A 19,928-nucleotide genomic window follows, 5' to 3' on the forward strand; every position below is an offset into this window, starting at 1 on the left:
TCTGAAGGTCGTGAGTTCGATCCTCACATTGGGCAAGGTTTTATTTTCTTTATATAAAATGTACATTTAGATATTAATTCCAACTTCAAATGATGCGTTAGGAATTGATCCTCTTTTTATGCATAAAATGCGTGTCATTAACTACATATCCTCTTATTGTTGTGCATCTATATACCTTCTAATTGAATCCCAATATTTAAGATAATCCATTTAGGACAAAACTTCACTAACATCAGCCTCATTAGTGCAGTAGGTAGCGCGTCAGTCTCATAATCTGAAGGTCGTGAGTTCGATCCTCACATGGGGCAAAGTGTTATTTTCTTTATATGAAATGTACATTTAGATATTGATTCCAACTTCAAATGATGCGTTAGGAATTGATCCGCTTTTTATGCATAAAATACGTGTCATTAACTACATATCCTCTTATTGTTGTGCATCTTTATACCTTCCAATTGATTCCCATTAGTTGAGATTTTCCAATTAGAATAAAACTGATCGAACATCAGCCTCATTAGAGCTGTAGGTAGTTGCTTAAATTCATAATCTGAATGTCAATAGTTCGTTCCTCACATAAGGTAAACGTATTTTATTCTTGGCAAAATATATACATTGATATAATACCAACTTAAAATTATGCGTGTGGAATTGATCCGATTTTTGTGCATTATATACGTTTCATCAAATACTTATTTTCTTATTGTTGTGCCTCTTTATACCTTCCAATTGAATCCCAATATTTGAGATATTCCATTTAGGACAAAACTTCACAAACATCAGCGTCATTAGCGCAGTAGGTAGCGCGTCAGTCTCATAATCTGAAGTTCGTGAGTTCGGTCCTCACATGGGGCAAGGTGTTATTTTCTTTATATGAAATGTACATTTAGATATTAATTCCAACTTGAAATGATGCGTTAGGAATTGATCCGCTTTTTATGCATAAAATACGTGTCATTAACTACATATCCTCTTATTGTTGTGCATCTTTATACCTTCCAATTGATTCCCATTAGTTGAGATTTTCCAATTAGAATAAAACTGATCGAACATCAGCCTCATTAGAGCTGTAGGTAGTTGCTTAAATTCATAATCTGAATGTCAATAGTTCGTTCCTCACATAAGGTAAACGTATTTTATTCTTGGCAAAATATATACATTGATATAATACCAACTTCAAATTGTGCGTGTGGAATTGATCCGATTTTTGGACATAACATACGTTTCATCAAATACTTATCCTCTGAAACAGGTCGAAAAAACAGTTCCACACTGCCCACCAAGGATCATTTGTCTGTCTGTCGCGCATAGCCATGCCCTCGATTTGTATTTGATAGAGCGCTTCGGGCGGGCTCAGTACCAAGTGACGCGCCGCATGACACAGATCGCACGCATGCGCTGTCCAACCAAGTTCCTACCTGCCCACTCCGAATTCCCGTGTTTGTTGTGCCTCTTTATACCTTCCAATTGAATCCCAATATTTGAGATATTCCAATTAGAACAAAACTAATAAAATATCAGCCTCATTAGCGCAGTAGGTAGCGCGTCAGTCTCATAATCTGAAGGTCGTGAGTTCGATCTTCACATGGGGCAAAGCGTTATTTTCTTTATATAAAATGTACATTTAGATATTAATTCCAACTTCAAATGATGCGTTAGTAATTGATCCTCTTTTTATGCAAAAAATACGTATCATTAACTACATATCCTCTTATTGTTGTGCATCTTTATACCTTCCAATTGAATCCCAATATTTAAGATAATCCATTTAGGACAAAACTTCACTAACATCAGCCTCATTAGCGCAGTAGGTAGCGCGTCAGTCTCATAATCTGAAGGTCGTGAGTTCGATCCTCACATGGGGCAAAGTGTTATTTTCTTTATATAAAATGTACATTTAGATATTAATTCCAACTTCAAATGATGCGTTAGTAATTGATCCTCTTTTTATGCAAAAAATACGTATCATTAACTACATATCCTCTTATTGTTGTGCATCTTTATACCTTCCAATTGATTCCCAATAGTTGAGATTTTCCAATTAGAATAAAACTGATCTAACATCAGCCGCATTAGAGCAGTAGGTAGTTGCTTAAATTCATAATCTGAATGTCATTAGTTCGATCCTCACATGAGGCAAACGTATTTTATTCTTGGCAAAATATATACATTGATATAATACCAACTTCAAATTGTGCGTGTGGAATTGATCCGATTTTTGGACATAACATACGTTTCATCAAATACTTATCTTCTGAAACAGGTCGAAAAAACAGTTCCACACTGCCCACCAAGGATCATTTGTCTGTCTGTCGTGCATAGCCATGCCCTCGATTTGTATTTGATAGAGCGCTTCGGGCGGGCTCAGTACCAAGTGACGCGCCGCATGACACAGATCGCACGCATGCGCTGTCCAACCAAGTTCCTACCTGCCCACTCCGAATTCCCGTGTTTGTTGTGCCTCTTTATACCTTCCAATTGAATCCCAATAATTGAGATATTCCAATTAGAACAAAACTAGTAAACCATCAGCCTCATTAGCGCAGTAGCTAGCACGTCAGTCTCATAATCTGAAGGTCGTGAGTTCGATCCTCACATGGGGCAAAGTGTTATTTTCTTTATATAAAATGTACATTTAGATATGAATTCCAACTTCAAATGATGCGTTAGGAATTGATCCGCTTTTTATGCATAAAATACGTGTCATTAACTACATATCCTCTTATTGTTGTGCATCTTTATACCTTCCAATTGATTCCCAATATGTGAGATTTTCCAATTAGAATAAAACTGATCTCACATCAGCCTCATTCGAGCATTAGGTAGTGCCCTAGTTTCATAATCTGAATGTCGTTAGTTCGATCCTCACATGAGGCAAACGTATGTTATTCTTGGCATATTATATACATTTACATAATACCAACTTCAAATTATGCGTGTGGAATTGATCCGATTTTTGTGCATTATATACGTTTCATCAAATACTTTTCTTCTTATTGTTGTGCCTCTTTATACCTTCCAATTGAATCCCAATATTAGAGATATTCCATTTAGGACAAAACTTCACAAACATAAGCCTCATTAGCGCAGTAGGTAGCGCGTCAGTCTCATAATCTGGAGGTCGTGAGTTCGATCCTCACATGGGGCAAAGTGTTATTTTCTTTATATGAAATGTACATTTAGATATTGATTCCAACTTCAAATGATGCGTTAGGAATTGATCCGCTTTTTATGCATAAAATACGTGTCATTAACTACATATCCTCTTATTGTTGTGCATCTTTATACCTTCCAATTGATTCCCATTAGTTGAGATTTTCCAATTAGAATAAAACTGATCGAACATCAGCCTCATTAGAGCTGTAGGTATTTGCTTAAATTCATAATCTGAATGTCAATAGTTCGTTCCTCACATAAGGTAAACGTATTTTATTCTTGGCAAAATATATACATTGATATAATACCAACTTCAAATTATGCGTGTGGAATTGATCCTATTTTTGTGCATTATATACGTTTCATCAAATACTTATTTTCTTATTGTTGTGCCTCTTTATACCTTCCAATTGAATCCCAATATTTGAGATATTCCATTTAGGACAAAACTTCACAAACATCAGCCTCATTAGCGCAGTAGGTAGCGCGTCAGTCTCATAATCTGAAGTTCGTGAGTTCGGTCCTCACATGGGGCAAGGTGTTATTTTCTTTATATGAAATGTACATTTAGATATTAATTCCAACTTCAAATGATGCGTTAGGAATTGATCCGCTTTTTATGCATAAAATACGTGTCATTAACTACATATCCTCTTATTGTTGTGCATCTTTATACCTTCCAATTGATTCCCATTAGTTGAGATTTTCCAATTAGAATAAAACTGATCGAACATCAGCCTCATTAGAGCTGTAGGTAGTTGCTTAAATTCATAATCTGAATGTCAATAGTTCGTTCCTCACATAAGGTAAACGTATTTTATTCTTGGCAAAATATATACATTGATATAATACCAACTTCAAATTGTGCGTGTGGAATTGATCCGATTTTTGGACATAACATACGTTTCATCAAATACTTATCCTCTGAAACAGGTCGAAAAAACAGTTCCACACTGCCCACCAAGGATCATTTGTCTGTCTGTCGCGCATAGCCATGCCCTCGATTTGTATTTGATAGAGCGCTTCGGGCGGGCTCAGTACCAAGTGACGCGCCGCATGACACAGATCGCACGCATGCGCTGTCCAACCAAGTTCCTACCTGCCCACTCCGAATTCCCGTGTTTGTTGTGCCTCTTTATACCTTCCAATTGAATCCCAATATTTGAGATATTCCAATTAGAACAAAACTAATAAAATATCAGCCTCATTAGCGCAGTAGGTAGCGCGTCAGTCTCATAATCTGAAGGTCGTGAGTTCGATCCTCACATGGGGCAAAGTGTTATTTTCTTTATATAAAATGTACATTTAGATATTAATTCAAACTTCAAATGATGCGTTAGGAATTGATCCGTTTTTTATGCATAAAATACGTGTCATTAACTACATATCCTCTTATTGTTGTGCATCTATATACCTTCCAATTGAATCCCCATATTTAAGATAATCCATTTAGGACAAAACTCCACTAACATCGGCCTCATTAGCGCAGTAGGTAGCGCGTCAGTCTCATAATCTGAAGGTCGTGAGTTCGATCTTCACATGGGGCAAAGCGTTATTTTCTTTATATAAAATGTACATTTAGATATTAATTCCAACTTCAAATGATGCGTTAGTTATTGATCCTCTTTTTATGCAAAAAATACGTATCATTAACTACATATCCTCTTATTGTTGTGCATCTTTATACCTTCCAATTGAATCCCAATATTTAAGATAATCCATTTAGGACAAAACTTCACTAACATCAGCCTCATTAGCGCAGTAGGTAGCGCGTCAGTCTCATAATCTGAAGGTCGTGAGTTCGATCCTCACATGGGGCAAAGTGTTATTTTCTTTATATAAAATGTACATTTAGATATTAATTCCAACTTCAAATGATGCGTTAGTAATTGATCCTCTTTTTATGCAAAAAATACGTATCATTAACTACATATCCTCTTATTGTTGTGCATCTTTATACCTTCCAATTGATTCCCAATAGTTGAGATTTTCCAATTAGAATAAAACTGATCTAACATCAGCCGCATTAGAGCAGTAGGTAGTTGCTTAAATTCATAATCTGAATGTCATTAGTTCGATCCTCACATGAGGCAAACGTATTTTATTCTTGGCAAAATATATACATTGATATAATACCAACTTCAAATTGTGCGTGTGGAATTGATCCGATTTTTGGACATAACATACGTTTCATCAAATACTTATCCTCTGAAACAGGTCGAAAAAACAGTTCCACACTGCCCACCAAGGATCATTTGTCTGTCTGTCGTGCATAGCCATGCCCTCGATTTGTATTTGATAGAGCGCTTCGGGCGGGCTCAGTACCAAGTGACGCGCCGCATGACACAGATCGCACGCATGCGCTGTCCAACCAAGTTCCTACCTGCCCACTCCGAATTCCCGTGTTTGTTGTGCCTCTTTATACCTTCCAATTGAATCCCAATAATTGAGATATTCCAATTAGAACAAAACTAGTAAACCATCAGCCTCATTAGCGCAGTAGGTAGCACGTCAGTCTCATAATCTGAAGGTCGTGAGTTCGATCCTCACATGGGGCAAAGTGTTATTTTCTTTATATAAAATGTACATTTAGATATGAATTCCAACTTCAAATGATGCGTTAGGAATTGATCCGCTTTTTATGCATAAAATACGTGTCATTAACTACATATCCTCTTATTGTTGTGCATCTTTATACCTTCCAATTGATTCCCAATATGTGAGATTTTCCAATTAGAATAAAACTGATCTCACATCAGCCTCATTCGAGCATTAGGTAGTGCCCTAGTTTCATAATCTGAATGTCGTTAGTTCGATCCTCACATGAGGCAAACGTATGTTATTCTTGGCATATTATATACATTTACATAATACCAACTTCAAATTATGCGTGTGGAATTGATCCGATTTTTGTGCATTATATACGTTTCATCAAATACTTTTCTTCTTATTGTTGTGCCTCTTTATACCTTCCAATTGAATCCCAATATTAGAGATATTCCATTTAGGACAAAACTTCACAAACATAAGCCTCATTAGCGCAGTAGGTAGCGCGTCAGTCTCATAATCTGGAGGTCGTGAGATCGATCCTCACATGGGGCAAAGTGTTATTTTCTTTATATAAAATGTACATTTAGATATTAATTCCAACTTCAAATGATGCGTGAGGAATTGATCCGCTTTTTATGCATAAAATACGTGTCATTAACTACATATCCTCTTATTGTTGTGCATCTTTATACCTTCCAATTGATTCCCAATATGTGAGATTTTCCAATTAGAATAAAACTGATCTCACATCAGCCTCATTCGAGCATTAGGTAGTGCCCTAGTTTCATAATCTGAATGTCGTTAGTTCGATCCTCACATGAGGCAAACGTATGTTATTCTTGGCATATTATATACATTTACATAATACCAACTTCAAATTATGCGTGTGGAATTGATCCGATTTTTGTGCATTATATACGTTTCATCAAATACTTATCTTCTTATTGTTGTGCATCTTTATACCTTCCAATTGAATCCCAATATTTGAGATATTCCATTTAGGACAAAACTTCACAAACATCAGCCTCATTAGCGCAGTAGGTAGCGCGTCAGTCTCATAATCTGAAGGTCGTGAGTTCGGTCCTCACATGGGGCAAGGTGTTATTTTCTTTATATAAAATGTACATTTAGATATTAATTCCAACTTCAAATGATGCGTTAGGAATTGATCCTCTTTTTACGCATAAAATGCGTGTCATTAACTACATATCCTCTTATTGTTGTGCATCTATATACCTTCCAATTGAATCCCAATATTTAAGATAATCCATTTAGGACAAAACTTCACTAACATCAGCCTCATTAGCGCAGTAGGTAGCGCGTCAGTCTCATAATCTGAAGGTCGTGTGTTCGATCCTCACATGGGGCAAAGTGTTATTTTCTTTATATAAAATGTACATTTAGATATGAATTCCAACTTCAAATGATGCGTTAGGAATTGATCCGCTTTTATGCATAAAATACGTGTCATTAACTACATATCCTCTTATTGTTGTGCATCTTTATACCTTCCAATTGATTCCCAATAGTTGAGATTTTCCAATTAGAATAAAACTGATCTAACATCAGCCGCATTAGAGCAGTAGGTAGTTGCTTAAATTCATAATCTGAATGTCATTCGTTCGATCCTCACATGAGGCAAACGTATTTTATTCTTGGCAAAATATATACATTGATATAATACCAACTTCAAATTGTGCGTGTGGAATTGATCCGATTTTTGAACATAACATACGTTTCATCAAATACTTATCCTCTGAAACAGGTCGGAACAACAGTTCCACACTGCCCACCAAGGAGCATTTGTCTGTCTGTCTGTCGTGCATAGCCATGCCCTCGATTTGTATTTGATAGAGCGCTTCGGGCGGGCTCAGTACCAAGTGACGCGCCGCATGACACGGATCGCACGCATGCGCTGTCCAACCAAGTTCCTCCCTGCCCACTCCGAAGGCCCGTGTTTGTTGTGCCTCTTTATATCTTCCAATTGAATGCCAATATTTGAGATATTCCAATTAGAACAATATAATAAACATCAGCCTCATTAGCGCAGTAGGTAGCGTGTCAGTCTCATAATCTGAAGGTCGTGAGTTCGATCCTCACATGGGGCAAGGTGTTATTTTCTTTATATAAAATGTACATTTAGATATTAATTCCAACTTCAAATGATGCGTTAGGAATTGATCCTCTTTTTACGCATAAAATGCGTGTCATTAACTACATATCCTCTTATTGTTGTGCATCTATATACCTTCCAATTGAATCCCAATATTTAAGATAATCCATTTAGGACAAAACTTCACTAACATCAGCCTCATTAGCGCAGTAGGTAGCGCCAAAAGGCGCACAACTCAAGGACAATGCACCATCAGAGTATGAGAGCTCGGGGCAAGCATCTACACTATGGGGACCTCATTTGCCAGTAAAAATATGATAATTGGTTCTTTACCCTTCTATCTGGCAACAAAACTGACACCTTTTTGCAAGGAGTCATGTTTGCATAGACCGCAATACCTGCAGTCATAATACAAACAAAAGAACATAACTCTGATAATGTGCACTGTCCCTGAAGTTGATTGGTCCACACCCGAGACAGCTTTCCTTCGAGCCTAGTCTCATATGGGTTGGACCAGATGACGCCAAAAGGCGCACAACTCAAGGACAATGCACCATCAGAGTATGAGAGCTCGGGGCAAGCATCTACACTATGGGGACCTCATTTGCCAGTAAAAATATGATAATTGGTTCTTTACCCTTCTATCTGGCAACAAAACTGACACCTTTTTGCAAGGAGTCATGTTTGCATAGACCGCAATACCTGCAGTCATAATACAAACAAAAGAACATAACTCTGATAATGTGCACTGTCCCTGAAGTTGATTGGTCCACACCCGAGACAGCTTTCCTTCGAGCCTAGTCTCATATGGGTTGGACCAGATGACGCCAAAAGGCGCACAACTCAAGGACAATGCACCATCAGAGTATGAGAGCTCGGGGCAAGCATCTACACTATGGGGACCTCATTTGCCAGTAAAAATATGATAATTGGTTCTTTACCCTTCTATCTGGCAACAAAACTGACACCTTTTTGCAAGGAGTCATGTTTGCATAGACCGCAATACCTGCAGTCATAATACAAACAAAAGAACATAACTCTGATAATGTGCACTGTCCCTGAAGTTGATTGGTCCACACCCGAGACAGCTTTCCTTCGAGCCTAGTCTCATATGGGTTGGACCAGATGACGCCAAAAGGCGCACAACTCAAGGACAATGCACCATCAGAGTATGAGAGCTCGGGGCAAGCATCTACACTATGGGGACCTCATTTGCCAGTAAAAATATGATAATTGGTTCTTTACCATTCTATCTGGCAACAAAACTGACACCTTTTTGCAAGGAGTCATGTTTGCATAGACCGCAATACCTGCAGTCATAATACAAACAAAAGAACATAACTCTGATAATGTGCACTGTCCCTGAAGTTGATTGATCCACACCCGAGACAGCTTTCCTTCGAGCCTAGTCTCATATGGGTTGGACCAGATGACGCCAAAAGGCGCACAACTCAAGGACAATGCACCATCAGAGTATGAGAACTCGGGGCAAGCATCTACACTATGGGGACCTCATTTGCCAGTAAAAATATGATAATTGGTTCTTTACCCTTCTATCTGGCAACAAAACTGACACCTTTTTGCAAGGAGTCATGTTTGCATAGACCGCAATACCTGCAGTCATAATACAAACAAAAGAACATAACTCTGATAATGTGCACTGTCCCTGAAGTTGATTGGTCCACACCCGAGACAGCTTTCCTTCGAGCCTAGTCTCATATGGGTTGGACCAGATGACGCCAAAAGGCGCACAACTCAAGGACAATGCACCATCAGAGTATGAGAGCTCGGGGCAAGCATCTACACTATGGGGACCTCATTTGCCAGTAAAAATATGATAATTGGTTCTTTACCCTTCTATCTGGCAACAAAACTGACACCTTTTTGCAAGGAATCATGTTTGCATAGACCGCAATACCTGCAGTCATAATACAAACAAAAGAACATAACTCTGATAATGTGCACTGTCCCTGAAGTTGATTGGTCCACACCCGAGACAGCTTTCCTTCGAGCCTAGTCTCATATGGGTTGGACCAGATGACGCCAAAAGGCGCACAACTCAAGGACAATGCACCATCAGAGTATGAGAGCTCGGGGCAAGCATCTACACTATGGGGACCTCATTTGCCAGTAAAAATATGATAATTGGTTCTTTACCCTTCTATCTGGCAACAAAACTGACACCTTTTTGCAAGGAGTCATGTTTGCATAGACCGCAATACCTGCAGTCATAATACAAACAAAAGAACATAACTCTGATAATGTGCACTGTCCCTGAAGTTGATTGGTCCACACCCGAGACAGCTTTCCTTCGAGCCTAGTCTCATATGGGTTGGACCAGATGACGCCAAAAGGCGCACAACTCAAGGACAATGCACCATCAGAGTATGAGAGCTCGGGGCAAGCATCTACACTATGGGGACCTCATTTGCCAGTAAAAATATGATAATTGGTTCTTTACCCTTCTATCTGGCAACAAAACTGACACCTTTTTGCAAGGAGTCATGTTTGCATAGACCGCAATACCTGCAGTCATAATACAAACAAAAGAACATAACTCTGATAATGTGCACTGTCCCTGAAGTTGATTGGTCCACACCCGAGACAGCTTTCCTTCGAGCCTAGTCTCATATGGGTTGGACCAGATGACGCCAAAAGGCGCACAACTCAAGGACAATGCACCATCAGAGTATGAGAGCTCGGGGCAAGCATCTACACTATGGGGACCTCATTTGCCAGTAAAAATATGATAATTGGTTCTTTACCCTTCTATCTGGCAACAAAACTGACACCTTTTTGCAAGGAGTCATGTTTGCATAGACCGCAATACCTGCAGTCATAATACAAACAAAAGAACATAACTCTGATAATGTGCACTGTCCCTGAAGTTGATTGGTCCACACCCGAGACAGCTTTCCTTCGAGCCTAGTCTCATATGGGTTGGACCAGATGACGCCAAAAGGCGCACAACGCAAGGACAATGCACCATCAGAGTATGAGAGCTCGGGGCAAGCATCTACACTATGGGGACCTCATTTGCCAGTAAAAATATGATAATTGGTTCTTTACCCTTCTATCTGGCAACAAAACTGACACCTTTTTGCAAGGAGTCATGTTTGCATAGACCGCAATACCTGCAGTCATAATACAAACAAAAGAACATAACTCTGATAATGTGCACTGTCCTTGAAGTTGATTGGTCCACACCCGAGACAGCTTTCCTTCGAGCCTAGTCTCATATGGGTTGGACCAGATGACGCCAAAAGGCGCACAACTCAAGGATAATGCACCATCAGAGTATGAGAGCTCGGGGCAAGCATCTACACTATGGGGACCTCATTTGCCAGTAAAAATATGATAATTGGTTCTTTACCCTTCTATCTGGCAACAAAACTGACACCTTTTTGCAAGGAGTCATGTTTGCATAGACCGCAATACCTGCAGTCATAATACAAACAAAAGAACATAACTCTGATAATGTGCACTGTCCCTGAAGTTGATTGGTCCACACCCGAGACAGCTTTCCTTCGAGCCTAGTCTAATATGGGTTGGACCAGATGACGCCAAAAGGCGCACAACTCAAGGACAATGCACCATCAGAGTATGAGAGCTCGGGGCAAGCATCTACACTATGGGGACCTCATTTGCCAGTAAAAATATGATAATTGGTTCTTTACCCTTCTATCTGGCAACAAAACTGACACCTTTTTGCAAGGAGTCATGTTTGCATAGACCGCAATACCTGCAGTCATAATACAAACAAAAGAACATAACTCTGATAATGTGCACTGTCCCTGAAGTTGATTGGTCCACACCCGAGACAGCTTTCCTTCGAGCCTAGTCTCATATGGGTTGGACCAGATGACGCCAAAAGGCGCACAACTCAAGGACAATGCACCATCAGAGTATGAGAGCTCGGGGCAAGCATCTACACTATGGGGACCTCATTTGCCAGTAAAAATATGATAATTGGTTCTTTACCCTTCTATCTGGCAACAAAACTGACACCTTTTTGCAAGGAGTCATGTTTGCATAGACCGCAATACCTGCAGTCATAATACAAACAAAAGAACATAACTCTGATAATGTGCACTGTCCCTGAAGTTGATTGGTCCACACCCGAGACAGCTTTCCTTCGAGCCTAGTCTCATATAGGTTGGACCAGATGACGCCAAAAGGCGCACAACTCAAGGACAATGCACCATCAGAGTATGAGAACTCGGGGCAAGCATCTACACTATGGGGACCTCATTTGCCAGTAAAAATATGATAATTGGTTCTTTACCCTTCTATCTGGCAACAAAACTGACACCTTTTTGCAAGGAGTCATGTTTGCATAGACCGCAATACCTGCAGTCATAATACAAACAAAAGAACATAACTCTGATAATGTGCACTGTCCCTGAAGTTGATTGGTCCACACCCGAGACAGCTTTCCTTCGAGCCTAGTCTCATATGGGTTGGACCAGATGACGCCAAAAGGCGCACAACTCAAGGACAATGCACCATCAGAGTATGAGAGCTCGGGGCAAGCATCTACACTATGGGGACCTCATTTGCCAGTAAAAATATGATAATTGGTTCTTTACCCTTCTATCTGGCAACAAAACTGACACCTTTTTGCAAGGAATCATGTTTGCATAGACCGCAATACCTGCAGTCATAATACAAACAAAAGAACATAACTCTGATAATGTGCACTGTCCCTGAAGTTGATTGGTCCACACCCGAGACAGCTTTCCTTCGAGCCTAGTCTCATATGGGTTGGACCAGATGACGCCAAAAGGCGCACAACTCAAGGACAATGCACCATCAGAGTATGAGAGCTCGGGGCAAGCATCTACACTATGGGGACCTCATTTGCCAGTAAAAATATGATAATTGGTTCTTTACCCTTCTATCTGGCAACAAAACTGACACCTTTTTGCAAGGAGTCATGTTTGCATAGACCGCAATACCTGCAGTCATAATACAAACAAAAGAACATAACTCTGATAATGTGCACTGTCCCTGAAGTTGATTGGTCCACACCCGAGACAGCTTTCCTTCGAGCCTAGTCTCATATGGGTTGGACCAGATGACGCCAAAAGGCGCACAACTCAAGGACAATGCACCATCAGAGTATGAGAGCTCGGGGCAAGCATCTACACTATGGGGACCTCATTTGCCAGTAAAAATATGATAATTGGTTCTTTACCCTTCTATCTGGCAACAAAACTGACACCTTTTTGCAAGGAGTCATGTTTGCATAGACCGCAATACCTGCAGTCATAATACAAACAAAAGAACATAACTCTGATAATGTGCACTGTCCCTGAAGTTGATTGGTCCACACCCGAGACAGCTTTCCTTCGAGCCTAGTCTCATATGGGTTGGACCAGATGACGCCAAAAGGCGCACAACTCAAGGACAATGCACCATCAGAGTATGAGAGCTCGGGGCAAGCATCTACACTATGGGGACCTCATTTGCCAGTAAAAATATGATAATTGGTTCTTTACCCTTCTATCTGGCAACAAAACTGACACCTTTTTGCAAGGAGTCATGTTTGCATAGACCGCAATACCTGCAGTCATAATACAAACAAAAGAACATAACTCTGATAATGTGCACTGTCCCTGAAGTTGATTGGTCCACACCCGAGACAGCTTTCCTTCGAGCCTAGTCTCATATGGGTTGGACCAGATGACGCCAAAAGGCGCACAACTCAAGGACAATGCACCATCAGAGTATGAGAGCTCGGGGCAAGCATCTACACTATGGGGACCTCATTTGCCAGTAAAAATATGATAATTGGTTCTTTACCCTTCTATCTGGCAACAAAACTGACACCTTTTTGCAAGGAGTCATGTTTGCATAGACCGCAATACCTGCAGTCATAATACAAACAAAAGAACATAACTCTGATAATGTGCACTGTCCTTGAAGTTGATTGGTCCACACCCGAGACAGCTTTCCTTCGAGCCTAGTCTCATATGGGTTGGACCAGATGACGCCAAAAGGCGCACAACTCAAGGATAATGCACCATCAGAGTATGAGAGCTCGGGGCAAGCATCTACACTATGGGGACCTCATTTGCCAGTAAAAATATGATAATTGGTTCTTTACCCTTCTATCTGGCAACAAAACTGACACCTTTTTGCAAGGAGTCATGTTTGCATAGACCGCAATACCTGCAGTCATAATACAAACAAAAGAACATAACTCTGATAATGTGCACTGTCCTTGAAGTTGATTGGTCCACACCCGAGACAGCTTTCCTTCGAGCCTAGTCTCATATGGGTTGGACCAGATGACGCCAAAAGGCGCACAACTCAAGGACAATGCACCATCAGAGTATGAGAGCTCGGGGCAAGCATCTACACTATGGGGACCTCATTTGCCAGTAAAAATATGATAATTGGTTCTTTACCCTTCTATCTGGCAACAAAACTGACACCTTTTTGCAAGGAGTCATGTTTGCATAGACCGCAATACCTGCAGTCATAATACAAACAAAAGAACATAACTCTGATAATGTGCACTGTCCTTGAAGTTGATTGGTCCACACCCGAGACAGCTTTCCTTCGAGCCTAGTCTCATATGGGTTGGACCAGATGACGCCAAAAGGCGCACAACTCAAGGACAATGCACCATCAGAGTATGAGAGCTCGGGGCAAGCATCTACACTATGGGGACCTCATATGCCAGTAAAAATATGATAATTGGTTCTTTACCCTTCTATCTGGCAACAAAACTGACACCTTTTTGCAAGGAGTCATGTTTGCATAGACCGCAATACCTGCAGTCATAATACAAACAAAAGAACATATCTCTGATAATGTGCACTGTCCTTGAAGTTGATTGGTCCACACCCGAGACAGCTTTCCTTCGAGCCTAGTCTCATATGGGTTGGACCAGATGACGCCAAAAGGCGCACAACTCAAGGACAATGCACCATCAGAGTATGAAAGCTCGGGGCAAGCATCTACACTATGGGGACCTCATTTGCCAGTAAAAATATGATAATTGGTTCTTTACCCTTCTATCTGGCAACAAAACTGACACCTTTTTGCAAGGAGTCATGTTTCCATAGACCGCAATACCTGCAGTCATAATACAAACAAAAGAACATAACTCTGATAATGTGCACTGTCCTTGAAGTTGATTGGTCCACACCCGAGACAGCTTTCCTTCGAGCCTAGTCTCATATGGGTTGGACCAGATGACGCCAAAAGGCGCACAACTCAAGGACAATGCACCATCAGAGTATGAGAGCTCGGGGCAAGCATCTACACTATGGGGACCTCATTTGCCAGTAAAAATATGATAATTGGTTCTTTACCCTTCTATCTGGCAACAAAACTGACTAGGCTCGAAGGAAAGCTGTCTCGGGTGTGGACCAATCAACTTCAAGGACAGTGCACATTATCAGAGTTATGTTCTTTTGTTTGTATTATGACTGCAGGTATTGCGGTCTATGCAAACATGACTCCTTGCAAAAAGGTGTCAGTTTTGTTGCCAGATAGAAGGGTAAAGAACCAATTATCATATTTTTACTGGCAAATGAGGTCCCCATAGTGTAGATGCTTGCCCCGAGCTCTCATACTCTGATGGTGCATTGTCCTTGAGTTGTGCGCCTTTTGGCGTCATCTGGTCCAACCCATATGAGACTAGGCTCGAAGGAAAGCTGTCTCGGGTGTGGACCAATCAACTTCAAGGACAGTGCACATTATCAGAGTTATGTTCTTTTGTTTGTATTATGACTGCAGGTATTGCGGTCTATGCAAACATGACTCCTTGCAAAAAGGTGTCAGTTTTGTTGCCAGATAGAAGGGTAAAGAACCAATTATCATATTTTTACTGGCAAATGAGGTCCCCATAGTGTAGATGCTTGCCCCGAGCTCTCATACTCTGATGGTGCATTGTCCTTGAGTTGTGCGCCTTTTGGCGTCATCTGGTCCAACCCATATGAGACTAGGCTCGAAGGAAAGCTGTCTCGGGTGTGGACCAATCAACTTCAAGGACAGTGCACATTATCAGAGTTATGTTCTTTTGTTTGTATTATGACTGCAGGTATTGCGGTCTATGCAAACATGACTCCTTGCAAAAAGGTGTCAGTTTTGTTGCCAGATAGAAGGGTAAAGAACCAATTATCATATTTTTACTGGCAAATGAGGTCCCCATAGTGTAGATGCTTGCCCCGAGCTCTCATACTCTGATGGTGCATTGTCCTTGAGTTGTGCGCCTTTTGGCGTCATCTGGTCCAACCCATATGAGACTAGGCTCGAAGGAAAGCTGTCTCGGGTGTGGACCAATCAACTTCAAGGACAGTGCACATTATCAGAGTTATGTTCTTTTGTTTGTATTATGACTGCAGGTATTGCGATCTATGCAAACATGACTCCTTGCAAAAAGGTGTCAGTTTTGTTGCCAGATAGAAGGGTAAAGAACCAATTATCATATTTTTACTGGCAAATGAGGTCCCCATAGTGATTCCCAATAGTTGAGATTTTCCAATTAGAATAAAACTGATCTAACATCAGCCGCATTAGAGCAGTAGGTAGTTGCTTAAATTCATAATCTGAATGTCATTAGTTCGATCCTCACATGAGGCAAACGTATTTTATTCTTGGCAAAATATATACATTGATATAATACCAACTTCAAATTGTGCGTGTGGAATTGATCCGATTTTTGGACATAACATACGTTTCATCAAATACTTATCCTCTGAAACAGGTCGAAAAAACAGTTCCACACTGCCCACCAAGGATCATTTGTCTGTCTGTCGTGCATAGCCATGCCCTCGATTTGTATTTGATAGAGCGCTTCGGGCGGGCTCAGCACCAAGTGACGCGCCGCATGACACGGATCGCACGCATGCGCTGTCCAACCAAGTTCCTCCCTGCCCACTCCGAAGGCCCGTGTTTGTTGTGCCTCTTTATATCTTCCAATTGAATGCCAATATTTGAGATATTCCAATTAGAACAATATAATAAAATATCAGCCTCATTAGCGCAGTAGGTAGCGTGTCAGTCTCATAATCTGAAGGTCGTGAGTTCGATCCTCACATGGGGCAAAGTGTTAGTTTCTTTATATAAAATGTACATTTAGATATTAATTCCAACTTCAAATGATGCGTTAGGAATTGATCCGCTTTTATGCATAAAATACGTGTCATTAACTACATATCCTCTTATTGTTGTGCATCTTTATACCTTCCAATTGATTCCCAATATGTGAGATTTTCCATTTAGAATAAAACTGATCTCACATCAGCCTCATTCGAGCATTAGGTAGTGCCTTAGTTTCATAATCTGAATGTCGTTAGTTCGATCCTCACATGAGGCAAACGTATGTTATTCTTGGCATAATATACACATTTACATATTACAAACTTCAAATTATGCGTGTGGAATTGATCCGATTTTTGTGCATTATATACGTTTCATCAAATACTTATCTTATTATTGTTGTACCTCTTTATACCCTCCAATTGAATCCCAATATTAGAGATATTCCATCTAGGACAAAACTTCACTAACATCAGGCTCATTAGCGCAGTAGGTAGTGCGTCAGTCTCATAATCTGAAGGTCGTGAGTTCAATCCTCACATGGGGCAAAGTGTTATTATCTTTATATAAAATGTACATTTAGATATTAATTCCAACTTCAAATGATGCGTTAGGAATTGATCCGCTTTTTATGCATAAAATACGTGTCATTAACTACATATCCTCTTTTTGTTGTGTTTCTTTATACCTTCCATTTGATTCCCAATATGTGAGATTTTACAATTAGAATAAAACTGATCTCACATCAGCCTCATTCGAGCATTAGGTAGTGCCTTAGTTTCATAATCTGAATGTCGTTAGTTCGATCCTCACATGAGGCAAACGTATGTTATTCTTGGCATAATATATACATTTACATAATACCAACTTCAAATTATGCGTGTGGAATTGATCCGATTTTTTTGCATTATATACGTTTCATCAAATACTTTTCTTCTTATTGTTGTGCCTCTTTATACCTTCCAATTGAATCCCAATATTTGAGATATTCCATTTAGGACAAAACTTCACTAACATCAGCCTCATTAGCGCAGTAGGTAGTGCGTCAGTCTCATAATCTGAAGGTTGAGAGTTCGATTCTCACATGGGGCAAAGTGTTACTTTCTTTATATCAAGTGTACATTTAGATATTAATTCCAACTTCAAATGATGCGTTAGGAATTGATCCGCTTTTGATGCATAAAATACGTGTCATTAACTACATATCCTCTTAGTGTTGTGCATCTTTATACCTTCCAATTGATTCCCAATATGTGAGATTTTCCAATTAGAATGAAACTGATCTCACATCAGCCTCAGTCGAGCATTAGGTAGTGCCTTAGTTTCATCATCTGAATGTCGTTAGTTCGATCCTCACATGAGGCAAACGTATGTTATTCTTGGCATAATATATACATTTACATAATACCAACTTCAAATTATGCGTGTGGAATTGATCCGATTTTTGTGCAATATATACGTTTCATCAAATACTTATCTTCTTATTGTTGTGCCTCTTTATACCTTCCAATTGAATCCCAATATTTAAGATAATCCATTTAAAACAAAACTTCACTAACATCAGCCTCATTAGCGCAGTAGGTAGCGTGTCAGTCTCATAATCTGAAGGTCGTGAGTTCGATCCTCACATGGGGCAAAGTGTTATTTTCTTTATATAAAATGTACATTTAGATATTAATTCCAACTTCAAATGATGCGTTAGGAATTGATCCGCTTTTTATGTATAAAATACGTGTCATTAACGACATATCCTCTCTTTGTTGTGTTTCTTTATACCTTCCATTTGATTCCCAATATGTGAGATTTTCCAATTAGAATAAAACTGATCTCACATCAGCCTCATTCGAGCATTAGGTAGTGCCTTAGTTTCATAATCTGAATGTCGTTAGTTCGATCCTCACATGAGGCAAACGTATGTTATTCTTGGCATAATATATACATTTACATAATACCAACTTCAAATTATGCGTGTGGAATTGATCCGATTTTTGTGCAATATATACGTTTCATCAAATACTTATCTTCTTATTGTTGTGCCTCTTTATACCTTCCAATTGAATCCCAATATTTAAGATAATCCATTTAAAACAAAACTTCACTAACATCAGCCTCATTAGCGCAGTAGGTAGCGTGTCAGTCTCATAATCTGAAGGTCGTGAGTTCGATCCTCACATGGGGCAAAGTGTTATTTTCTTTATATAAAATGTACATTTAGATATGAATTCCAACTTCAAATGATGCGTTAGGAATTGATCCGCTTTTTATGTATAAAATACGTGTCATTAACGACATATCCTCTCTTTGTTGTGTTTCTTTATACCTTCCATTTGATTCCCAATATGTGAGATTTTCCAATTAGAATAAAACTGATCTCACATCAGCCTCATTCGAGCATTAGGTAGTGCCTTAGTTTCATAATCTGAATGTCGTTAGTTCGATCCTCACATGAGGCAAACGTATGTTATTCTTGGCATAATATATACATTTACATAATACCAACTTCAAATTATGCGTGTGGAATTGATCCGATTTTTGTGCAATATATACGTTTCATCAAATACTTATCTTCTTATTGTTGTGCCTCTTTATACCTTCCAATTGAATCCCAATATTAGAGATATTCCATCTAGGACAAAACTTCACTAACATCAGGCTCATTAGCGCAGTAGGTAGTGCGTCAGTCTCATAATCTGAAGGTCGTGAGTTCAATCCTCACATGGGGCAAAGTGTTATTATCTTTATATAAAATGTACATTTAGATATTAATTCCAACTTCAAATGATGCGTTAGGAATTGATCCGCTTTTTATGCATAAAATACGTGTCATTAACTACATATCCTCTTTTTGTTGTGTTTCTTTATACCTTCCATTTGATTCCCAATATGTGAGATTTTACAATTAGAATAAAACTGATCTCACATCAGCCTCATTCGAGCATTAGGTAGTGCCTTAGTTTCATAATCTGAATGTCGTTAGTTCGATCCTCACATGAGGCAAACGTATGTTATTCTTGGCATAATATATACATTTACATAATACCAACTTCAAATTATG

The 19,928-nt window shown here is 39.5% G+C and overlaps 8 non-coding genes across 8 annotated transcripts; all 8 read left to right on the top strand.

Annotated features, from left to right (window-relative positions):
* Positions 1-1,790: 1,790 nt before the first annotated feature.
* Positions 1,791-1,863, top strand: TRNAM-CAU (transfer RNA methionine (anticodon CAU)). Its single transcript has one exon. It is a non-coding gene; the product is annotated as a tRNA-Met (tRNA).
* A 1,209-nt stretch (positions 1,864-3,072) lies between these two features.
* On the top strand, positions 3,073-3,145 carry TRNAM-CAU (transfer RNA methionine (anticodon CAU)). The gene has a single exon. It is a non-coding gene; the product is annotated as a tRNA-Met (tRNA).
* A 1,209-nt stretch (positions 3,146-4,354) lies between these two features.
* TRNAM-CAU (transfer RNA methionine (anticodon CAU)) lies at positions 4,355-4,427 on the top strand. The gene has a single exon. It is a non-coding gene; the product is annotated as a tRNA-Met (tRNA).
* A 473-nt stretch (positions 4,428-4,900) lies between these two features.
* Positions 4,901-4,973, top strand: TRNAM-CAU (transfer RNA methionine (anticodon CAU)). Its single transcript has one exon. It is a non-coding gene; the product is annotated as a tRNA-Met (tRNA).
* A 2,765-nt stretch (positions 4,974-7,738) lies between these two features.
* TRNAM-CAU (transfer RNA methionine (anticodon CAU)) lies at positions 7,739-7,811 on the top strand. The gene has a single exon. It is a non-coding gene; the product is annotated as a tRNA-Met (tRNA).
* An 8,994-nt stretch (positions 7,812-16,805) lies between these two features.
* Positions 16,806-16,878, top strand: TRNAM-CAU (transfer RNA methionine (anticodon CAU)). Its single transcript has one exon. It is a non-coding gene; the product is annotated as a tRNA-Met (tRNA).
* Positions 16,879-18,436: 1,558 nt separating this feature from the next.
* Positions 18,437-18,509, top strand: TRNAM-CAU (transfer RNA methionine (anticodon CAU)). Its single transcript has one exon. It is a non-coding gene; the product is annotated as a tRNA-Met (tRNA).
* Positions 18,510-18,980: 471 nt separating this feature from the next.
* Positions 18,981-19,053, top strand: TRNAM-CAU (transfer RNA methionine (anticodon CAU)). Its single transcript has one exon. It is a non-coding gene; the product is annotated as a tRNA-Met (tRNA).
* The last annotated feature ends 875 nt before the right edge of the window (positions 19,054-19,928 follow it).

Source organism: Lethenteron reissneri, chromosome 64 (assembly GCF_015708825.2).
Source record: "Lethenteron reissneri isolate LAM-NWPU_2019-01 chromosome 64, ASM1570882v1, whole genome shotgun sequence".
Classification (NCBI taxonomy): domain Eukaryota; kingdom Metazoa; phylum Chordata; class Hyperoartia; order Petromyzontiformes; family Petromyzontidae; genus Lethenteron; species Lethenteron reissneri.